The sequence below is a fragment of the Hyla sarda genome, chromosome 2 (assembly GCF_029499605.1).
Source record: "Hyla sarda isolate aHylSar1 chromosome 2, aHylSar1.hap1, whole genome shotgun sequence".
NCBI lineage: Eukaryota > Metazoa > Chordata > Amphibia > Anura > Hylidae > Hyla > Hyla sarda.
In genome coordinates, this window is record NC_079190.1 from 457,887,192 (window position 1) to 457,904,706 (window position 17,515).

Genomic DNA, 17,515 nt, shown 5'->3' on the forward strand with positions numbered 1-17,515 from the left:
GACGTTATTCTACACTATTGATGTTCTATGTAACCTCGGCAACTTAAAATAGTTACTCTTAATGATTATGTTAAAATGAAGCTGTTTGAATTACATTCTCTTATATGTATCCAATTTGGTCTCTTTCAATATACACAGGTTATGACAGCACTGTTTTCGAATTACTGTTTTTCTAAATAATTTTTCTAAATATTATATCTGTTTGATGTCCTATTTACGTGTACCTGTGGTGTTCAGCAGACGGGAATTTGCATGTTTGGAATTTACAGGGTTAATCCCAGGTTGGTGGTTTTTTACTCACCTGTTTCATTAGCTCTCTGGAATATATTCCTTTCCCCTCTGCTTCTCACCATGCATCTGATGAAAGGTCACATGACCTGAAGCGCGTCATGCTTGGCGCTTACTCCAAGGATTTTAATTGTCTGTCCTACTGAAGTCTCTCCATGTCTATGCTTTTAATGTGATGAAAATAAAGGTGAAGTTTCTTATCCGCTGGCATCTACCTGCTTTCTTCTAAACTTGGAGGACTATTCTGCCATGTGGTGAACGGGTGAGCTGACTATCCACTACTTTTGCAGATTTGTAAATTACTTCTATTTAAAAATCTTTATCCTTCCAGTACTTATCAGCTGCTGTATACTACAGAGGAAGTTCTTTTCTTTTTTAATTTCTTTTCTGCCTGACCACAGTGTTCTCTGCTGACACCTCTGTCCATTTTAGGAACTGTCCAGAACACGAGCAAATCCCCATAGCAAACCTCTCCTGCTCTGGACAGTTCCTGACATGGACAGAGGTGTCAGCAGAGAGCACTGTGGTCAGAGAGAAAGGAAATTCAAAAAGAAAAGAACTTCCTCTGTAGCATACAGCAGCTGATAAGTACTGGAAGGATTAAGATTTTTTGATGGAAGAAATTTGCTAATCTGTTTATCTTTCTGGCACCAGTTGATTTATTTATTTTTTATTTTTTCCCAGTGGAGTATCCCTTTATGGAATGAAAAGGGCACACCTATGGGGGTGCTCCCATTTGCCTTTCAAGGTTGTCCACATTTCCTCTTCTATTATTCTATGGCTGTAGCTTATATTGAACATGATTAAGTCATGGAGGGGCAGTCTATACCAGTAGCTGTCATCTACCCACCAAAATGCCTTGGTCACAATTGACTGCAGCATCTAGGGGGTTAAACTGCCAAGACCAGACAAAACTAAAACTTGCACCTGGCAGCAAGAATCAACTGCAATATAAGCGGACCCTTGCCTGTTATGGATCTTGCTTAGGACCAAAGCCCAATCAATATTAGCTTCACCTCGAATGGGAAAACAGGTTAAACCCCAAATTAGTTTAGTCTTTAGAAGTTTGAAAAGTTTGTTGCATCAAGTCCAAGAGTATATGGATGTCATAAGTAGATGGCCCCGCTCAAGACCCCTTCTATTGACCAGGGCCAAGATCAATTACAAACAACAGCTCCCTGTCTGGGGGTCTTAGCAGTGACATGTCTTACAGCTTTCCCTGGCATTATGATTTGATCGTCAGCATGGCCTGTGTTTTGGGAAACTGTACAGACAGGACAACCTCTTTAACCATAGGGTCACACACAGCACATTCCGCAGTGTACTCGGCAGTCACCGAGTGATGGCAGAGCGAGCTTCCTGCTCCCTGTAGCCCCGTGTGTCCCCCTGTAAATCCCATGTTAAATACCATGACCACAAACCATTTTTTTTTCTTCCAGCGTGGTAGGCAGCATTAAGTAAAACATAATTATTTCTAAACTTAATAAACATAAAATCCACAGTTCTCATCCACTTTTATTAAGGCATACTACCAGGTCTCAGTCTATGATCTTCACCGCACCATGGTACATCTAATGGTTCTTAAAGGGGTACTCTGACCCTAGACATCTGATCCCCTATCCAAAGTATAAGGGATAAGTTGTCTGAATTCCCGTGCCGCATTCGGCGTTCGCTTAGAGCGTCGGGTTTAGCGCCAGAGGCTCGAGACGTCATGTCCGCACGGCACTTTTGATGTCATGGCCACGCACCCTCCAATGCACGTCTATGGGAGGGGGCGTGGCAGCTGTCATTTCCCCTCCCATAGACTTGCATTGAGGGGGCATGGCCATAACATCACAAGGGGGGCGTGACCGTGATGTCACAAGCCTCCGTCCCGCATCGCCAGTCATCCGGCAAGGAGTGAAGTCCCCTTTGGATAGGGGATAAGATGTCTAGGGGCGGAGTACCACTTTAACCACAATGAATTTGTTGGCGTTGTAATACAGAATAAAGATGACCCATGTAATTGGAGCTAATAAAAAATGGCACAATGTTTCAGTGTCCTGACCATACAGTACATAGTACTTCAGAATGTGAACATGTTCCTGCTAAGCTCTATGTGAAAGACTATATGAAAGTCTTCTCTTTGTCTGTAGTCTCCCAGCTTCTGGAGTAATTTAGAGCATGGATGGACCTATAAAAGGTTTGTCGGGATATTTCTAAAAGTGAAATATAGGAGAGGTAGAAGAGGAATGTGATGATTTGTGAGATATTCTCCGCTCCGGATAACTGAGCAGCACATGGTCTACAGGAAACCTGGCCTATTGCGAGGAATCTCCTCTCTTTGGGGAACGATCATTGGCAATCAAATTGAATTACTAAGCACTTTGGGGGAAAGAAATTTTAAAATATGGATTTTCACTGTCACAGAGATCAAAAGCCAAGATATAGAATGAAATATCATCAACAAAGAGCACATCTGTCTTTCACCAAGGTTTAAATTCGACTTTTTAAAAGCTAAAAAATGGTGCTATATGGCTGTAAATTAAACACCTGTACGGCCAGTGGTTTTATCAGTCCTCTAGACTTATATAATCCTCTTAATCATGTCAAGTGGAGAACAATGGAAAATTCTATGGAGACATTTTATTAAAGCATCACAGTGCAAATGCAATGGGGGCAATTTAGTATCGGTGTAGAAAATGGGGCAAACATAAAGTACTGTATGTACTGTACAAGGGTGATTCCGTGGGCCTAGCCAAGCTGTATAGACTGTTACATCTGTCTGATTCAGTAAAGCTGCTGTTTTTCCGTAACTTGGCGTCATTATTTGCCCCCGTGCCTAGCCCAGGATCCAGCGGTATTCCTTAGGGTGGAGTAGAGGATAAACCACGCCCTGGTGTCACGAGCACAAGGGGTTAATGCCATCTGCCCCTAGGGTAATTCCATCTGCCCTCATCACACCCTCACCACAACTTTTGGCATCCTACGAACAGGATACAGGTGTGCGCCTTATGCCTAAAGTACCCCCCCCAGTCTGAACTGTGTCCAGTATTGCAGAGTAAAATTTGCACGCCGATGCAAACAAAGTTTGCACCATACAGTGTACAGGACTTTTTCTGTGAAAAGTGTTTAACTCGAGGCATTTGTGAAATAGAGGGGGATGTGAAGAAAAGACTGTTATGTCATTGAGAACTGTATAGAGTCTGTACCTGGAAGAGTTAACTTGGTCGATGTTTCCTGAGTGCGCGAGCAATCGCAGCTTTGCTCCGTCAGTCCGCAGCGGTGATGCCTCTTGAGTACAGCAAGGAGAAACCAAAGAGCTGCCCTGTGTTTTACAGAGGAAGATTTTGCTGTCCGGACCAAAACCAGAAGTTCCCTGGGCGCAGCCATATTGGAGGCTCCGATTGCTGCCTTGTCTTTGGCAGTCATCTACCAAGTACCCGCTGCAGTGCAAATACCAAGTCTCCGGTGCCTGAAGCTGTCAGTACTGCCACGTTATTGTCTGCAAGTCTGGTCGCAAGACTGTCCATTACCAGGTACCTTCAAAATAGAGGGGGAGTATCCACTACAGTACCCCCATTAGCCAAATCAGAGCCGCTACAACACTTCAGCAATCATCTTAAAAGGGAACATACCTTATTCTTCTTAAAGCGACAGCACACTCAAAAAACAACTGGATGTCTGAACCCAGCACCAAAGATCAACCATGCACCAGCGCCCCCTCATCTCCAGCAGCAAGGTCATCACCTGCTCCAATAGCCCCCTATTGCCTGCAGTCAACATCAACCCTGTCCTTCTTACCTACAATGGAGACCCCTTTACCCTGAGGGATTTCAAAGAGAGGATCAAGAGTTTGTTTGTCTTTTACTCTTTCCCTCCTAACCAACAGGTGCAATTGCTAACAGGACAACTCCAGGGACCGGCACTAGAGGAAGTCTCCACCTGGCCAGCATCTGAGAAGGCGACAGTGGAGCAGATCTTTGAAGGACTGTACCAGTTATTTGAGACCTTAAGCTGTAGCCCTACAGAATGCCCTAGAGAATGTCCAAAAATTAGATGGTATAACTTCTGAACAGGGCAACAAGGTGTTGATGGACAGATTCATTGATGGAGCCCATAACAAGTTGGACAAGGCCCAATTAAGAATGTTAGCATTCCAAAACCCTAACATGTCATTCCCTGCTTTTAAAAGACTGGCTATCCAAGTGACTGAGTCCAGGACTGAGTTAGAGGAAGTTTGTACTCCCCTTGCACCTGTTCAAGAGCCACTAGGGGCAGTAGCCAGGTCTATACCATCACTGTCCCCGCCCAAGTGCAACCCACTTTGCCAGTCACTGCAGCCTTAGATCCACAGAGCATTAAGCAGGACATTGAGCAATTGACCAAGGCTGTTAAGGAGCTTGCCATCTGGCCTGCTCCACCTGACCATGAACCTCCCCTGCCTAGGAAACCTGCTCCTGCTCCCTGCAATTCAAATTACTGTAATCCTTCACCTACTAGATAGATATTCAGGGACTTAGAGACCTTTATGAACCTATTGTAATAAACCCGGCCATTGGAAAATGCAGTGCTGGGATTTAAACGGATTCACCCTGAGGTTAAAGGACCAGCCCTCAGGAAAACAGTCACAAGGTCCAACCCCCGAATGACCTTAATCAGGACTCTCACTTTATGTTGCCTCTAGCTTTTTTGTAAAAGTCATTGTAGAAGGTGTACCTTTAGAGGCCTTGATATAGACCAGGTCACAAGTGTCTAACATATCTAAACTCAGCATTGGGATGCTAGTTTATTATGTGAGCCTTATGTTAATTTCAGGGTAGTTGCAGGTAATGGGCAACCAGTCCCCAGACATGGATACTGGGAGCCATCTATTCAGTTGGGAAAGCATGTACTTACCGGACAGGGAGTGATTGTAACTAATGTGACAGTCTGCTGAGTTTATATTGGGGATGAACATCATGAAAAATTGTTTCACTGAGATATTAGATGCTTTGCATGCCTCTCTTCCCCATATGTCCCCTTCAGACCAGGGGGCTGTGCAGCACCACTTGAAAGTTCTACAGGCGGGGCAGAAGTTTGCCAACAAGCAAGGTGAAATCTGCCGAGTACGAGTTCAAGACATCAGGTCGGTGACCTTACAACCCAACACGGAGACCATCATCTGGTGTTGTGCACATCCCGGAGTTAAGAATAGGGACTATCAGGCCCTGCTGGAACCTATGCAGTTAGAAGATCATCCTCTTGTCAGAACTGCAAGAAGTCTCGTCACTGTCACCAACGGGAGAGTCCTGGAGCGGTTATTGAACCTGTCTGATTCTGCCACTGTCTTACCCAAATATACTCCAGTGGCTCAGTTGTACCTCCTAGAGCCAAAACACATTGAGGGGCATTTACTAAGGGGTTTAGTCATTTTTTTCTGACTATTGTTGGCAAAATTGTCGCAATTGCGCCTACCCTATAAATTGTGCGACTTTCCCTAGCAAGAGCTAGAAAGTAAATTTTTTTTCCCGCTTAATTTACGCAAGTTTTCAGTTTTTAGGAATTTCAGGAATTTATTAACTGAGACAGTCGCAGTTGCGCAATAAACTGTCGCAACGGCCATAAAAATTGACTAAATTTACTCCAGCTCCAACATGGAGCAGGAAAAGCTACTGCCGCCCGGGCTCCGACATACTTTCTCCCCGCTACCCTCACTGCGCTACCGGGACACTGCAGTGATTTATATCCCCCCCTCTCACCTGCCAGCGCCACACAACTCCCATCTGTCTGCTGTTGCAAGACTACAAGTCCCAGCATGCCCTTACAGTGAGGACATGCTGGGAGTTGTAGTCTTGTAGCAGCGGGAGCTGAGCGGCGCGGGCGGGAGACAAGGGGGGGGGGTTTAGCGGGGAGGCCGTATGAGGAGCCCGGGCGGGAGACAAGGGGGGGGGGGGGTAGCGGGGAGACCGTATGAGGAGCCCGGACGGCTGCACTGTAATGTCAGCCCGGGCTCCTGCCCTGAGAGCCATAGGCTTTGGCTGTCAGGGCATGCTGGGTGTTGTAGTTTTGCAACAGCTGGAGGGCCACAGTTTGCAGACCACTGGTGTGTGGTCTGTAAACTGTAGTCCTCCAGCTATTGCAAAACTAAACAGCTGAAGGGGACCAGCGAAAACGTTCACTTACCCTTCCGAGGCTCCAGCGACGATCGCTGACGGAGATCGTCGCGCGGCAGTGTCGTGCAGCGCTGGATCCTATGTAAGCCGGTAAGTTGCGCAAAGCTTCCCAACCAGTGTGCCTCCAAATGTTGCAAGACTACAACTCCCAGCATGCCTGGACACCCTTTGGCTGTCCAGGCATGCTGGGAGTTGTAGTTTTGCAACAGCTGGAGGCACCCTTGTTGGGAAACACTGGCCTAAAACAGTGTTTCCCAACCAGGGTGCCTCCAGATGTTGCAAGACTACAACTCCCATCATGCCTAGACAGCCATTGGCTGTCCAGGCATGCTGGGAGTTGTAGTTTTGCAACAGCTGGAGGGCCACAGTTTGCAGACCATGGTTTGTGGTCTGTAAACTGTAGTCCTCCAGCTGTTGCAAAACTAAACAGCTGAAGGGGACCGGCGAAGACGTTCACTTACCCTTCCGAGGCTCCAGCGACGATCGCTGTCGGAGATCGTCGCGCGGCACTGTCGCGCGGCAGTGTCGTGCAGAGCTGGATCCTACGGAAGCCGGTAAGTTGCGCAAGCTTCCCAACCAGTGTGCCTCCAAATGTTGCAAGACTACAACTCCCAGCATGCCTGGACAGCCTTTGGCTGTCCAGGGATGCTGGGAGTTGTAGTTTTGCAACATCTGGAGGCACCCTGGTTGGGAAACACTGGCCTAAAACAGTGTTTCCCAACCAGGTTGCCTACAGATGTTGCAAGACTACAAGCCCCAGCATGCCTGGACAGTCAAAGGCTGTCCAGGCATGCTGGGAGTTGTAGTCTTGCAACATCTGTAGGCAACCTGGTTGGGAAACACTGTTTTAGGCCAGTGTTTCCCAGCCAGGTTGCCTCCAGATGTTGCAAAACTACAACTCCCAGCATGCCTAGACAGCCTTTGACTGTCCAGGCATGCTGGGACTTGTAGTCTTGCAACATCTGGAGGCACCTTGGTTGGGAAACACTGTTTTAGGCCAGTGTTTCCCAACCAGGTTGCCTACAGATGTTGCAAGACAATAACTCCCAGCATGCCTGGACAGCCTTTAACTGTCCAGGCATGCTTGGGCTTGTAGTCTTGCAACATCTGTAGGCAACCTGGTTGGGAAACACTGTTTTAGGCCAGTGTTTCACAGCCAGGTTGCCTCCAGATGTTGCAAAACTACAACTCCCAGCATGCCTAGACAGCCTTTGACTGTCCAGGCATGCTGGGACTTGTAGTCTTGCAACATCTGGAGGCACCTTGGTTGGGAAACACTGTTTTAGGCCAGTGTTTCCCAACCAGGTTGCCTACAGATGTTGCAAGACTACAACTCCCAGCATGCCTGGACAGCCTTTGACTGTCCAGGCATGCTTGGGCTTGTAGTCTTGCAACATCTGTAGGCAACCTGGTTGGGAAACACTGTTTTAGGCCAGTGTTTCCCAGCCAGGTTGCCTCCAGATGTTGCAAAACTACAACTCCCAGCATGCCTAGACAGCCTTTGACTGTCCAGGCATGCTGGGGCTTGTAGTTTTGCAACATCTGGAGGCACCCTGGTTGGGAAACACTGGCCTAAAACAGTGTTTCCCAACCAGGGTGCCTCCAGATGTTGCAAAACTACAAGTCCCAGTTTGGGAAACACTGTGCCCGGCCTCCGCCCCACCTTACTATAAGGGCATGCTGGGAGTTGTAGTCCTGCAGCTGGGGGCAGGGGACAAGCTTGTCACTTGCCCACACATCTCCTGCACCACACAACTACAACTCCCAGCATGTCCTTACTGTAAGGGCATGCTGGCAGTTGTAGTCGTGCGGGGCGGGAGATGTGTGAGCAGGTGATAATAAATGTACTAACCCATTTTTTTTGTTTTCTTCTCATTTCAGATCCGTGTATCCTGTGGACTCCTTCGGATTCGGTGGACTACTTCGATGACCAGCGTTTTTCTTTGTTTGATTTTAATAAAATGGTTAACGAGGGCTTGTGAGGGAGTGTTTTTTTGTAATAAAAATTTTTTAAAACCTGTTGTGTTTTTTTCTTACTTTACTAGACAGGCTTAGTAGTGGAAGCTGTCTTATAAACAGAGTCCATTACTAACCTGGGCTTAGCGCTAGCCACAAAAACAGCTAGCGCTAACCCCCTATTATTACCCCGGTACCCAACGCCACAGGGGTGCCGGGAAGAGCCGGTACCAACAGGCCTGGAGCGTCAAAAATGGCGCTCCTGGGCCTAGGCGGTAACAGGCTGGCGTTATTTAGGCTGGGGAGGGCCAGTAACAATGGTCCTCGCCCACCCTGGGAACCTCAGGCTGTTACTGTTTTGTTGTTATTTGGCTGAGAATGAAAATAGGGGGGACCCTATGCGTTTTTTTTTTTAAATAAATAATTAAATATATTTAAAAAAACGCATAGGGTCCCCCCTATTTTTATTCTCAGCCAAATACCAACCAAACAGTAACAGCCTGACGTTACCAGGGTGGGCGAGGACCATTGTTACTGGCCCTCCCCAACCTAAATAACGCCAGCCTGTTACCGCCTAGGCCCAGGAGCGCCTTTTTTGACGCTCCGGGCCTGTTGGTACCGGCTCTTCCCGGCACCCCTGTGGTGTTGGGTACCGGGGTAATAATTGGGGGTTAGCGCTAGCTGTTTTTGTGGCTAACGCTAAGCCCGGCTTAGTAATGGACTCAGTCTATAAGACAGCTTCCACTACTAAGCCTGTCTAGTAAAGTTAAATAAAAAAAAAACACAACAGGTTTAAAAAAAAATTTATTACAAAAAAACACTCCCCCACAAGCCCTCATTAACCATTTTATTAACATCAAGCAAAGAAAAACGCTGGTCGTCGAAGTAGTCCACCGAATTCGAAGGAGTCCACAGGATACACAGATCTGTAGAAGAAGTAACCAAAAAAAAAAAGTGTAAGTACATTTAGGGAGAAAAAAACTGTGTTAAAAAAATGTAATAAACACACACACACACACATTAAATACTTTTACCACTTCTGAGCCATGACTACAATTTACAGTGATCCCTCAACTTACAATGGCCTCAACATACAATAGTTTCAACATACAATGGTCTTTTCTGGACCATCGTAAGTTGAAACCAGACTCAACATACAATGCTACAGACAGTCCACAGATCTACAGATCTGTGAAACGTGTCAATGGCTGGAAGAACCAACCAATCAAAATGGGCATTCACTGGTAAAACCCCTGTATTACTGAAGTGTATGCACTGACTGGTGTCTGGTATTACATGTTCTGTACTCTTTACCTGTATCAGGGTTAGCTGCTCTTTTGGACACCAGGTGAGGGCGACTCCATTACTTGTTTGGGACATTGCCTGTACTGTACAGGACCCCTGAAGACGCTCCTGTCCTCTACATAGACCAGTGTTTCCCAATCAGGGTGGCCCCATCTTTTGCAAAACTACAACTCCCAGCATGCCCGGACAGCCTTTGGCTGTCCAGGCATGCTGGGAGTTATAGTTTTGCAACTGCTGGAGGCTCCCTGCTTGGTAAACACTGACATAGACAGTGATTTACAGCTCCCAGCAGATCTTTCTTACTTTTATATGTAAGGATTTGCTTTATCTATATTAGTTATCTACTTATTTTTCTTTGTCACTTTTTCCTATTTTGGATGACATTTTGGTGCCTTTAGAACCAATTACCACGTTTCCATAGAGTTATGGTCTCAACATACAGTGGTTTCAACTTACAATGGTTTTCCTGGAACCAATTAATATTGTAACTTGAGGGACCACTGTAGTTATTGAATTATTTAGATGTGGTGAAAAAGCTAAAAAAAAAAAAAAAAAGATCAGAAGGGAACCTAGCAGCCAAACCTATTCGGACAGCAGGAAAAAGGAACAGACTATTTTTTCTACTACATGAAGTAAATTTCCCACTTTTGCCTATGTGTGCCAAATGTATTAATGCCGTGCAACAATTTAGTAAATTTGTCGCACATAGTCAAAAATGAAGTAGAAAAAAACAGGGTAAAAACCAGACTACATAGTAAAAGATTAGTAAATGCCCCTCATTGTGTCAGAACATCTGGTGGTCCGACAGCGTGCAGCACAAGTTTCAAAGGGATCCAGTGCTAAGCCCCCAGAGCCCTGGTGGGCACAGCTCCAAGTTGGGGATGACACTACCATAAAAAAATAGGTTAATGGAGTCATTAGTGTTGCCAAAAGATATTATGAAGCTTTCAGGGATCGACCAATATCGATTTTTTTATGGCCGATACCGATGATCTGCGACCTTTCAGGCCGATAGCCAATAACTTATACCGATATTCCGGTATAAGTTATCGGATATTTCTCCCCCCCCCCCCCCACCCGGCCCCGCAGATCAATGATATAAAGCGGGCGCTTTAAATCAATTAACTGCAGTGGCTTTTGCAGGGCCAGAGACTGCCACCGCCCGCTTCTCTCCCCCTGCCTGGCCTGGGGTCCTCCCTAGTCCAACCACCACCGCTGCCCCATTGCCTCCCCCATCCCCGGATTTATAATTATCTGTTCCCGGCCACAGGAGCCAGAAGTAGCGTGGGCCCCGGGCCCCGGGAACAGGTAATTATAAATTCCGGGATGGGGAAGGCAATGGGGAAGCAGCGGCAGCAGTGGCAGCAGCGGCGGCGGTGGTGGTGGCGGTGGTGGTTTCTGGCCGGGGAGGCAGGCCGGGGGTGGGGCATTATTGGCATATCGGCAAGGTAATTGCCGATACCAATAATGTCCAAAATCGTGAATATCGGCCGATAATATCGGCCAAACCGATAATCGGTCGATCCCTAGTAAGCACCCCGGGAAGACTTCAATGATTCAGCACCGTATCCTCACAGGTAACAGCCCGCCTATCAAGGAAAGGCACCAGGCATGTACCAGACTGTCAAGAAGATGCTAACCGACATGAAAGAGACGGATGTCATACAAGAAAATCAGAGTCCCTAGGCGGCACCACTTGTCCTGGTCAAAAAGAAAGACGGAACCATCTGCTTCTGTGTCAACTTTAGGAAGCTGAACAATATCACACGTAAGGACGCTCATCCTTTGCCAAGGAACGAGAAGTCACATACGGCCCTGGGTCTGCTGCTTACTTCTCCACACTGGATTTGACCAGCGGATACTGGCAAGTGCCCATGGCCGTGGAGGATCGGGGGAAGACCGCCTTCGTGACACCCACAGGGTTGATAGAGTTTAAAAGTATGCCTTTGGGCATGCCCCTGCTACTTTCCAGCGTCTGAGGGAAAGGTGCCTGGGCCATCTGAATTTTCAAAGTGTCTTATTGTACCTAGACGATGCCATTGTGTATTCCAAGTCTTACCAGGAACACCTCAGTCATCTGTCAGACATTTTTCAAGTCTCCATTAAGCATGTACTGGAGATTAAACCGTCAAAGTGTAATTTGCTCAAAGCTCAAGTCCATTACTTGGGTCCTGTTGTCAGCGCAGAGGGAGTCCAGCCCAATCCTGAACAGGTGGAAGCTGTCAAGGACTGGCCTGCCCCATGCACAGGGAAAGATCTCAGGTGAACTACAAAGGAGAACTACAATGGAAGACCAACTATTGAATGGGTCAAAGAGCAAGAGAGCTTTCCAAGCTCTTAAACGTCTGCTAACAGAACCACCCATCTTGGCGTATCCAGACTACAGTCAGCCGTTCCGGCTATATACTGATGCCAGTTTTAAAGGTCTGGGAGCTGTACTGTCCCAAGTCCAGGAAGGACATGAGTGAGTGATCGCCTATGCCAGTCATAACCTGCGAGGAGCAGAGAAGAATAATGCCAATTACAGCTCATTCAAGTTTGAACTCCTCACCCTGGTATGGGCCATGACCGAAAAGTTCAAAGACTATTTGGCTGCCAAGCCTTTTACTGTCTACACGGATAATAAGCCGTTGGCCCACCTGAACACTACCAAGTTGGGTGCTATCGAACAGCGTTGGGCTTCGAGATTAGCCAATTACAGTTACACCATCAAGTACAGATGCGGAAAGTCAAATGTCAATGCCGATGTACTGTCTCGGATGACCCCGGTGAAGAACCATCCGTTGAAGACGTGTGGGAAGATGTGGAGATGCCCCCATTTTACCGGTTTGTGAACCAGGATTTTGTGACTGCCCTCATGGACGGTGATCCCAGGTTAAAGAAGACCTTTAAACTTGGAAGACTCTTCAGAACAAAAGTCGAGTCATGGGGGATCTGTTGGACTACCTTCTGGTGAAAAAGATACCAACCCTTCTACACCAGGCCCAGTGTGACTACGAGTTGAAACGCCTGTGGCGACAGAGGAAACGACTGTTTGTGCACAAAGGACTGTTGTACCGAAATTCTTTGGATCCAGTCTCGGGTGAGAGACTTCATCAGATTCTGGTTCCTCGAAGAGATGCGGCGATGGTCCTCAACGCATACCATGACCAGTCGGGAAACTTTGGAGTCCACAAGACTGAAGCCACTGTCAGGCAAAGGTTCTATTAGATCAGAATTGGGAGCGACATTAAAAAATGGTCCAGTGAATGTGCTGTCTGTAACATCACCAAGAATGTGCGCAAGGACGCAAGAGCGTGACAGACCCAACCAGTTGGTCGCGCTAGATTATGTGAATTTTTTTCCTGCCCTGTCCAGGTATACCTATGCTCTCACCATGGTGGATCGTGATTACAAGTGGGTTGTCGTTGTACCTATCAAAGATCTCACAGCCAAAGCAGCGGCTCAGATGTTCTACTCCAAATGGGTGCAAACCCTTGGGTGTCCGGAGTCCATCTTAACTGACCGTGGAACGGCCTTCGAGGCCCAACTCTTCCAAGAACTGTGGCAATTTCACAACTGCAAGAAACTCCGGACCACATGCTATGAGCAGCTTCTGTATGAAGGCAAGAAGAATGGCCCTGGTTATTGCCCGAGTTGTTGGAAATCTACAACAAAACAGTGTACTGCTCCACCGGATACACCCCCTTCTTCTTGATGATGGGCATGGGCAACTGCCGAAAGACCGAACGTTTGAATTACAGGCCCCAATCAACAATTCTGAAAATGGGCGAGGCCCAACAAAGACAACAAGAAGACTATAACAGCCATGCCTCTGCTAAACCACTCAAGGTGGGCGATAAAGTCTGGCTATGGAATTTCCCAAGAACTAACAAGTTAGACTCCATCTGGGAGACAGAACCCTATACGGTGACAGCCATACCCTATCCTGAGTCCGATGAATATGAAGTAAAGAAGCCTGGGTATGAGCCATAAGACGTCCACCGAAATCGTGTCAAGCTCTGTCTCAAAGAAGATCTACCAGTGCTCCCAGTACCGTCTCCTCCAGATGTCCGACCTGCAAGGGAGTATGTTCCTGGCGAGGGGATCCATCCATCCATGGATTTCCCCATGTTTTCAAAGAATCAGCCAGCATTCTTCTGTCTATCTCCAAACCCGGGACTAGTTCAACCAGCATTAGTCAACACGCCAGTCCCAGTCCTGTTACCATTGGCTCCGGTCTAAATACCTGTCTCCAGAGTGCCGACCATGTCTCCAATGTCTCCAGCTCAAATGCCAGCGAGTCCCGCAAGTTCTGAACCAATTCCAGCTCCTGACTTCATTGAAGAAGAGCTGACTGAAGCTCCAGAAGTTCTAAGGGTTCCAGATTCCCCAGGGGTGGTGCTGCGCAGATCTCAAAGGTCAACTCAGGGACAGTTACCAGCTAGGTACCGAGAGTGATAATACCTTTGTATATTTAGTCAGTCTAGCATAGATAATGCTAAGTGTAATTTTGTACAGTCAAGTCTAATGGAGTACATAGTGATTTGTATAGAAACTAGCCAAATGTAATGTCAAATGTAATGTCAAACTAGTCAAATGTAATGTAATGTAACTAACAAAAATATATTTCAGTCCATAATAGTCAGTAATGTCAAATGTGTAAATGTCTAAACATTTTCCTGTCCATCGTGTACAGGGTTCTCTACTAGCCAGAGAGTTCTTCTGGGAGCTAGATAAACACGAATAGTGACAGAGCTACCATGTATAAAGGTAATATTGTCCAGAAATATGCGTAGTATTTTGGGGAGAAAAAATACATAAAGAAAAAATAGACCAGCTCATCGCCCTGTAGAAGTAATCACTGGCAGGGTAGTTGGTGGAGGAGTACGGATGCAGGTCAAGCTGTGTAGCCAGTTGCAATGGAATCCAAACTTGGGATTCCATTTTGGGGAGAAGTAGCTAGTGCCAAAGGGCCCCAGTAGCTAAGACATTGCGGTAGAAAGCCTCCGACACCCTGATCCGAGTCAAGTGTGTTCAATGTGTTCATGTATGCAGTTGCAAGACTCAAGAACCTCATATGTCTTTTTATCCCCGTTATCAATACCCTTGCTAACAAAGGAGCATGTAAGGACATTCTCACCAATGCTACATGGACTCTTCCCCAACTGTTTACTATTTAGCCACCAAACCTCTGAAGGACTTTCAATATCAATGCCCCAGGAACAGTTTGTCATCACCAGGCACCAGTGGCCACTTTTATGTTGCTCACCCTCCAGGACTGGGTGCAAAGGGAAGCTGTTGTTAAGAGGGGGAGTTTGTGTGGCCCAGTACAGTAGTTGCACCCCTGTTCCCTAGCTACCCTATCAGGCAGCCTCCATACAGTGTCCCCTGCCCCCAAACCCCCCCCCCCCGCACCTTTCCCATTATCTATTCATTTGTACGCTGGTTATATAATGTATTATACATGAAATGTGTTATGCCTTTAAGACCAGTGGACATCTGATTAACCTGTTGTCATGTGATTGTAACCCAGTGAGGTGTCAGTGACCATGTGACCTATGGGTGACCTATGGGACCCCTCCAAGTCTCCATCATATAAGCCCTGGGAGGAGCTAGCTCTCTCTCTCTCTCTCTTCTCTTGAATGCTGAGGAACAGTGAGGTCAAGTCCTAGGTGTGTGTCTGGAGTCCAGAGGAGGCCTAAAGTTAGTCAAGCAGCCACGGATTCTCAAGTCCATTGCCCCACAGATCAAGTCAAAGCCTGGTAAGCTACAGAAGGGGTGAAGTCAGTCATAGTCTGTGATAGTCAAGTCAGTCCAAGTCATCCTGTCTCAAGTCAGTGTGGCCTGTATCCAAATTGTCCAAGTCCCAGCAAGCCCTAAGGTCTCTGAAGTCACTGGTCACCTCTGTGGGCCTAGCCAAGCTGTATAGACTGTTACACCTGTCTTACTCAGTAAAGCTGCCATTGTTCTGTAACTTGGCATCAGAGTCATTATTTGCCCCCGTGCCTAGCCCAGGATCCAGCGGTATTCCTTTGGGTGGTGTAGAGGATAAACCACGCTCTGGCATCACTAACACAAGGGGTTAATGCCATCTGTCCCTAGTGTAGTTCTATTTGCCCTCATCACACCCACACTACATTTGTAGTTTAACATCAGTGGTAAATGGCCAGTGACTTCAAATCAAAGCAAAACCATCTTAGTTGCCCAAAGCAACCAATCACAGCACAGTCCATAGCAACCAATCAATGCACAGCCCATAGCAACCAATAACAGCACAAGATTTATTTTTAAGAGCCAAATGTGAAATGATTTGATAAGATGACAACATTAAAACAAAGAAAAAGCTTAAGCATGAAGGAATTTACAATGCATTATGCATTGGATGAAGCAATTCAAAATCACTGGATGTTTATGTCATGGGAAAAGTCAGGTCCGCCTTAAAACTTTCAGAAGAGACAGTGGATAGGATTCGACCCATGTACCAGCACCGTCCTAGAACATTCACCAGGCTGACTAGTATGGAACTAAAGGTGCCATTATGGGTGTAGGAACCTGGGGAATGGGGATGGGGGTTATGCATCCCCCCAAGAAAATCATGCGGGGGACCAATAATGATGGAATTCCCCCAAGGTTGTGCCTGAAGTCCCAGCTTAAGGGTGCGTTCCCACAGGGCGTATACGCAGCGTATTTGACGCTGCACAAAATTTATGGCAGCAGCGGGAAATACGCTGCGTATTCCTTGCTCACTATACACACAGGGCTTTCCGGCAACAGCCCTATGTGTATAGTCAGTTTTAGAGGCGGAGCCGAGTGCCGGCGTGTCTGTGACACGCGGCTCCGCCTCCAAAACTCACTATACACATAGGGCTGCTGCCGGAAAGCCCTGTGTGTATAGTGAGCAAGGAATACGCAGCGTATTTCCCGCTGCTGCCATAAATTTTGCGCAGCGTCGAATACGCTGCGTATACGCCCTGTGGGAACGCACCCTAAAAAGTATGGAACTGTGGGTCGAGAATCTGGCTGTGTGGCCTACACTTACAGGGGAGGAGGAGGAGTAAGCACAGTCAGACTTCAGACACTAGAGGCAGTCTGTCTCTCTATTGCTCGGCACTTGGCTACACTGACCTCCCATGCCATGTTGTATCCGCCAGATGTCGTATAGGTCCTCCTCCCAAAGCAGATTAGAGACAAAAGAAGAAGAAAAGCATGTAGATGAAGAAGAGTCTTGAGATGGGTCAGATACAACATTGTGGTCACTGCATAAGGAGCAGGGAACCCCAAGTGGACTTGCCAGCTAATTTTAGTAAATGTTTTAAGAAACGGAGCTGGCCCTTGTTATGTGCACAAAGTACTACAATGGTGAGGTGGGTGGCATCAATTATGTAGCGTAAAATAACATACCTCCTCTGAGCATCAGAAGTTACCTCTTGGAGTGTGAAGGCGACCATGTTCCTGTTAGTGTTGAGCGGCATAGGCCATATTCGAATTCGCGAATATTTGCGAATATATGGACGAATATTTGTCATATTCGCGAATATTCGCATATTCGTAATGTTTTATTTTTGCATTTGCGAATATTCGAGTGTGCGAAAATTAACATATACAAAAATTTGCATACACAAAAATTAGCATAAGCGAAAATTCGCACATGCGAAAATTAGCATATGCACTGTGATGTGTACTGTAAAAAAAAAAGAAAAAAAAAAAAAAGAATATTCGTAATTACGAATATATAGCGCTATATTCGCGAATATTTGTGAATTCGCGAATATGCGATATTCGCGAATAAAATTCGAATTGCGAATATTCGCGAGCAACACTAGTTCCTGTCTGTTATCATAATTACCCTG

At 46.6% G+C, this 17,515-nt stretch overlaps 1 long non-coding RNA gene across 1 annotated transcript in view; it reads left to right on the forward strand.

The window, feature by feature from the left end:
• Positions 1-1,215: 1,215 nt before the first annotated feature.
• The window catches only part of LOC130358057 (uncharacterized), an 80,821-nt gene continuing 64,521 nt past the window's right edge, over positions 1,216-17,515 (forward strand). The window contains exon 1 of the long non-coding RNA XR_008889389.1: positions 1,216-1,321. This is a non-coding gene — a long non-coding RNA (uncharacterized LOC130358057). The remainder of the gene's footprint in view (positions 1,322-17,515) is intronic.